The sequence below is a fragment of the Hippopotamus amphibius genome, chromosome 4 (genome assembly GCF_030028045.1).
Source record: "Hippopotamus amphibius kiboko isolate mHipAmp2 chromosome 4, mHipAmp2.hap2, whole genome shotgun sequence".
Lineage (NCBI taxonomy): Eukaryota > Metazoa > Chordata > Mammalia > Artiodactyla > Hippopotamidae > Hippopotamus > Hippopotamus amphibius.
Window position 1 is genome coordinate 115,339,901 of NC_080189.1, and position 7,215 is coordinate 115,347,115.

Below are 7,215 nucleotides of genomic sequence, written 5' to 3' on the forward strand. Positions count from 1 at the left end.
GTTGCACAGGCTTCTCTCCAGTGTGGCGCATGGGCCCCAGAGCACGCAGGCTCAGTAGTTGCGGCTCCCAGGCTTAGTTTCTCTGAGGCGTATGGGATCTTAGTTCCCCGACCAGGAGTCAAACCCACGTCCCCTGCATTGGAAGTCAGATTCTTAACCACTGGACCACCAGGGAAGTCCCTAAAAATCTTTTAAATTTTAAATAATTATAGACTTACAGAGAAAAGTTGCAAAAAATAGAAGAATTTCTGTATACCCAACATCCAGCTTTCCCTAGTGTTGACATGTTTCATAATCATAGTAAATGATCAAAACTGGGGAATTAACACTGATACAGTACTATTAACAAAACTCTAGACCATATTCAAATTTCACCAATTTTCCCACTATTGTCCTTTTTCTCTTCTGGTAATCAATCCGGGATCCCAGGCTGCATTTGGCTGTTATGTCTCCTTAGTTCACTCCAATGTGTAAACGTTTCTTAATCTTTCCTTGTCGTCTATGAACTTGGCGTTTTTGAAGAGAACTCTAGTAATTTTGTATTATGTCCCTCACTTGGGGTTTGTCTGACACTTTTCTCCTGATTAGAAGGAGGTTAAGCATTTTGGCAAGAACGTCACAAAAATGACCTTGCCCTTTTCAGTGCTTCATATCAGAGTGTCCACGAGGCTGATATGCCTTATTGCTGGGGAGTTTAGCTTTGACCACTTGGTTAAGGTGTGTCCTCTAGATATTTCCACTTATAAAGTTACTATTTTTCTTTTAAATATTTATTTATTTTTCTTTATTTTTGGGGCTGCATCAGGTCTTAGTTGCAGCACAGGGGATCTTCGTTGAGGCATGTGGGATCTTTCATTGCGGTGCCCTGGCTCTTCTTGTGTAGAGCGGACTTCTCTCTAGGTGTGTCATACGGGCTCCAGGGACCGTAGGCTCTGTAGTTTGTGGCACACAGGCTCTTTAGCTGAGGTGTGCGAGCTCAGTAGTTGTGGGTTTAGTTGCCCCTCGACATGTGGGATCTTAGTTCCCTGACCAGGGATTGAACCCACAGAGTCCCCTGCATTGGAGGCGGATTCTTTACCACTGGACCTCCAAGGAAGTCCCAAAGTTACTCTTTTTCTCCTGAAATTCCTTATCTTAGAGAAGACATTTTGATACTATTCAAATATCCTGATTCCTCCTTAAGGTTTTGCCCCCTAATTTTAGCATCCCTTTTGTGTCTCTTGTCTGCAACACTTATTACTGTGTTGTCTAATGGTGGTTTTTCTTTCATTCTTTCTATATTTATTAATTGGAATTCTTACAGAAAGGACAGTCCTTATTCTTTATACATGTGTTTATATCAGTTTGAACTCATGCCATTCTATGGGTTATTATCCAATACTATCACCGTTTATTCTAAAGTAAAATATATAAAAATATAAACATCTCAAATTGTTTGAGACTTTGCCATTAGGAACTTCTTTGGGTTGACTTCTCCTTTAAATATGCCCTTCTCTCTTTTGGAGCCATTGCTGCTTTATAGCACCACAAGATGTTCCAGGTTCCTCTTGTATCTCTCTGCACCAACTCTGGAATCAACCATGTCTCTAAGGAGCCCTGGTCCCTTTTTTGGAAAATGACGTTTAGAAACAAAATCTAGACCCGAGGTATGCTATTAATACTGGAAAACCATTGCTTCTAGGACCTCTAAGTGACAGAACTAGGAAATATATGTTTGTGTATCAACCCACACATAAACACAAGCGTCTACCTTTCTATACCCATCTATCTGCATAGATAGATACAGAGATACATAAATAGATACACAGATAGATACACAGACAGATGACAGATTCTAATCCAACACCACAGATTCATTTTCACCTTCCTTGGTTAGTCCTCTTTATCTATATTGTATGTACTTATTTATTCAATCCTAATATACACATAAAGCAGTTTCAGAATGACTAACCCATACCCCTGTAATAAATTTAATAACTGAATTAAACTCTAAACATATTCATGTTTTTCATATGTTTAAGAGCCCTTTATATATATTTTACGAATTTTCTTTTTGAATCTTTTTCCATTTTTTTCTATTGTGTTTTTGAACCTTTGTCTCTAAGTTTTTAAGAGTTCCTTATATAGTAAGGATATTTGCCCTTTGTCTATGATATGTGTTGAAATATTGTCTCCCAGTTCATCAGTTGTCTTTTGATATTGTTTATGGGATGTTTTGCCATGTGAAATATTTTAATTATGTCATCGAATTTATCAATCTTTCATTACCTCTGGATTTTAAGACATAGTTAAAAAGGCTTTTCCTACCCCCAAGGTTAAGGAGGAATTCACCCATATTTCCTTCCAATGCTTGCATGGTTTTTTCTTAGATTTATAACTCTAATCAAGTTAAGGTTTATTCCTGTGTATGACCACACACCCCTTTCTCCGTCATCTCTTTACAAGAACATTTTCACTCGAGTGAAATCACCTTGTAAGAAATCAGGTTAACAGAAAGGTGTAGCATTAAGTTAGCTGTGGAGAAAGAGCAAAGCTTTAACTTGAAATGGTCAGAGGCAAAGCCAGTGCTTATTACCACTTATGGGATTCCTTGGTCTCTACCTGCCTCTCTAGCTTCATCTCTCCACGACCAGGACAATGTTCTCCACTGCAGCCAAGCTCTCGTACCTCCCTGGAAATACACATAAAGGCAAGATCTATGATCCCTTTCAGCAAAAACTGAGAGTGACAGCTTCTTCTGGCAAAGGAGGGATTCAAGTTTGTATTCTTTGAGGTTGGAACCTTAACAATGCGGTGAAGCATTCTAAGTTACATAATAGGCATTTCTGCCTTTGCTCTCACGGTATCCATTCCTATGTTTGACTTAGTAAATACTTTTTTGTGCCCAAGACTGTTCCCATTTCCGGGTAAATGGTGAAGAAAATGATCTTGCCTCCCAGGAAGTTTACCTCCTAGTTTAGAAGATATTTCCACAGTTCACAGATTCTTCTGATCCCAAAGTAGTGTTGATTGTATTTACCCAAAAAAGTCCCTCCAAACTGGGAAAGTTTCTAAAGACACCCCTGAGATTTACTGTGCTAGAAGTCTCTATTGGAATGAGAGATGGTCTTTAGAGGCAAAGCAAGCTTCTTTAGACTGGAAGAAATGGGAGCGTTTTTGATAAAAACCAAAAAAGATAAGTTACAGGTACACACAATAATATAGTTTTTCTGCAAAGTGTTTCATGCTATGCAGCCAGCTCAAGGACTGCCCTTTGAGAAACTGAGAATAGCTCTAATCTCTAAATAGCTACATAGAGTTGGGCCATTATCACCCCTGATGAGAAGACACCATCTGCCCAAACTCACATTTGAGGATTCCCTCTGACAGGCAACTTACAAGTGCAATGAATTTTTTAACTGGAAAATACTGCTGTTCTATTTTGTCTATTTCCAACTCATTTATTTAATGCCCAAGCAGCATCTTTGTCTTAGTGATGTTTCAGTCTTATTGTTCATTCCACTCCTGAAGTCCTAATCTTCTTTGTGACATCTTAACCTATAAATGGTTTCTATGGAAATGATTAGCATGTCACACACAAAAGGATTATTACCTTTGGTTGGGTACCATAAAGACCATATAAACTCTTAAAGATATTATTTAAGGCAAACCTTCCAATGAGAAATTATGGAGAAAACAAATTTCTGGAAGCATAAACATAGTGGTATAAGTGAAATGATTCCAGTTCAGCAAAACCTGGTCATCTCTAGTAATTCCAGAATGTGAAATACAGGGGAGAATTTCTCTTTGTAACTTGTTTTCCTTCTTCACAGTTTTTTAATGTATCTGTTTGTAAGTGGATCTTTTCTCCAAATAATTCGGTTAAGACTATATTACAAATAACTGAAACAACAAAAATGAGCCAAAGCTGCTCAAAGAAACTCTAAAATTTCAAGCGTGGATAATTAAGTACAAAGCATCAGCTCACTCCACCAGCTATCTACTGGGAATGGCATTAGAAGTCACACTCTCTTATACACACATATTTTGCTTCTCTTTGGTTTAAAAAAACAGTGTTATTTTGCATCCTAAATCATTCAAACGCATATCATTTCAGTGCCTGGAGATGTTAGGTGTAATTATTCACATTTGCAAGAAACAAGAAGACATATTTTTGTCATAGATTAGCAGCAAGAGTACATGCAATTTAGTAGTTATTTATATTAGTGCATTTCCAAAGTGTTTCAAGAGTACTTTTCAAAGCGATTCCCTAGGATATTTACTTGTTCCCAATTAAGGAAAAGTTGGCATAAGTGATTATATTGACCCTGTGGTACACCAGCCATCTCTAGCCATGGACCACCTCTATGGGTGGCACACATACCCCATCCCATCCAACCACATAGGTCCCACACTCCATGTTAATTACCAGAAGCCTGTGAGATGAGAAGACATTGCATCTTTTTATTTCAAAATATGCATTTATATCTATTATGCTAGTAAAAATGATTCCACTATCATTTTTAGCAAACATTTGTTGAGTACTTACTAGGAGGTGGGACTTCTCTAGTTTGACATTTAATTGGCCAACACTGCCATTGATTTTCTTTTTCCTTTGTGTTCTGACTATAAGATCAAGATCTGTATGTCAAAAAGAGGCTCTCTACCAAGAGGAGGGATCTTTTCCTGCCTGGGTGAATTCTCTACCTAAATTGGAAGCCAATTTAGCAACCTTTCCCAGTTCCATTTTACCAACCTTTCCTGGGGTACAGGGTTCATGCATAGGGTTCCCAAAACAGCCCACTCATAGCCAGACTTCCAGGAAGATAGCCAGAGCAGCAAGGCTCAGAAAAGCTGACTTGGAGACATGAATATGAGTTTATTCCTGTGGGAAAAGCTTCTTCCATAAAAGATAGACAGAATGTGCTTGCTGTCAAATCCGTCAAAACTATGCCGTGTAAAGCTATAGAAAAAGGAAAAGAAAAAAAAACAACTCTCATAAAAACTGAAGAGACATTTGCAAAGAGACCTGTTTTACAGGCATGGCCTACTTGTGATTTTTTTTTTTTTCCATCATCACTCAGCAAGCACAGAAAATTTACAGAATGGAGGGTTAGAACTTTTGCCAGATAACACTCTAGTGGCCAAAGCTGCTCCTTCATCACCTTGATTTCTTACTAAATTATTTTCCTTTTTTGACTCACATCCCTTTTTATAGCATTCAAGGCAATTTTCTAGTCCATGTGAATTTGTTCAATCTTTTCTCCTAGATCCATGTAAACATTTTCACATGTTCATCCAAATTCTTCCCTTCACCAGCACCCCTACAGAGCTCTCTTTGAAGTGTAGAACTTGGCAAATCCTTCCTAGCAAAGCAGCATGCTTCCTCCTGGGGGTTGGAGATGTGTGTTATGTTTAACCTCCTCCTAAGTGGCCTGCCTGCCAATAGTTAGTATAATTTTAAACCAGGAAGATAGGCCATTTCCCTCCAGTGGGTATATCTATCTCCACAAAGACCACCCATCTTTGTTCTGCTTCACTAGTTATGGATTATTTTCTGCCAGCCTCTGTCTGATGTAGAATGACCCCTCTACAAGGACCATGGAACTAGCCAGCCATCAGTACTCCCTATCTTTGACCTTGATGTAGGGATCTTTGGGTAAGTCGTGTAACCCTTGGTAATTTCTCACTGCTTCTGTACTCAAACAGGGATGATCACCTGGTCTGCCCATCTATTTTGTGCTATTGGAGGGCAGAACATTTTTTAATGTTGTCCACGTCTTGATATTATTTCCTGCCTATTGTTTGGGCTGGATGACATAGAGATGGAAATGAACACTCTAAAAAAAATAGTGTCCTTATTTTGCATCTGTGCCTGGTTATTAATTCCTCCAACTGCTTAACTTCTGCCTGTGCCATTTCTCATTTTAATTTGATGGCCTGTCCAGGGCATGAATCCTGCTCCACCTAAATCTTACCCATTCATCTAAGGGAAATCAGCTGCCTTATCTTTCATGCTTTCTTTCACTCTCTTACTTTTAAATCTTGCAGCAGGATTTGCTATTAGGAAAACTTAATAGTCTGTGTTCTTTGAGGGTAACAGGCAAATCTGCAGAAAACTTAGATAACAGATAGCAGTATTGGACACTGTTGATCCAGACTTTGAAAATCAGATGTTTATTATTTTTTTTTTTATAAATACAATTTTCTTCCATGTTTGTATTTTTTTAAGATTTATTTTATTGTTTATTTATTTTTATTTTTGGCTGCATTGGGTTTTCATTGCTGCACACGGGCTTTCTCTAGTTGTGGACAGTGGGGGCTACTCTTCATTGCAGTGTGTGGGCTTCTCACTGCGGTGGCTTCTCTTGTTGCAGAGCATGGGCTCTAGGCCTACGGGCTTCAGTAGTTGCAGCACAAGGGCTCAATAGTTGTGACTTGCAGGCTCTAGAGCGCAGGCTCAGTAGTTGTGGTGCACGGGCTTAGTTGCTTCGCAGCATGTGGGATCTTCCTGGACCAGGGCTCAAACCCGTGTTCCCTGCATTGGCAGGCGGATTCTTAACCACTGCGCCACCAGGGAAGCCCCAGATGTTTATTATTAAATTATCCATTTATTTAGCAAAATGTGCTATTATTCTTTTGGCGGATGGAGAATGTAAGAATTTGACTAATGCTGGCAGCCTCTTGGAAAGATGCTGTGTCAAATAAGCCAAAAACAAGACCTAGATTGGGGATTGATTAGCCACTGGATACAGAGATCTAATTTAAAAACATTCGAAGTTTAAGTGAATCATCTTAACTTTAACTTCTGAATGAGGCCAAACCCAAAAAATAAGTTCCAGTGCATGCTGCTAAAGAGGGAATTCTCATTATCCTTCTGCTCTCTCTCTCCCTGAAACTGAACAGAAGCCAACAATCACAGTGAAGCAGTTTCTTGATGTTTTTAAACCTGTTACTAAATCTTTTAGACCTCCAAATTGAAAATGTGGATGATATTGGTTTTAGAGTTGCTGTTCTTCATAAGAATTAATAAGATAAAATTATATTATTAAATTATTCAAATTATAAATATCTCAGATGTACTCAAAATAGATAACTGTTATATCACCACTGAATCATAATTCTTAGCAGTCTTACAAAGCATCACCATAAAAAAAAAAAAAAAAAGCATCACCATGTGTGAAACAGAAGTGCGAGAGAAGTAAATGATTGTGTTAATTTCCAAGTGAGAGCTGG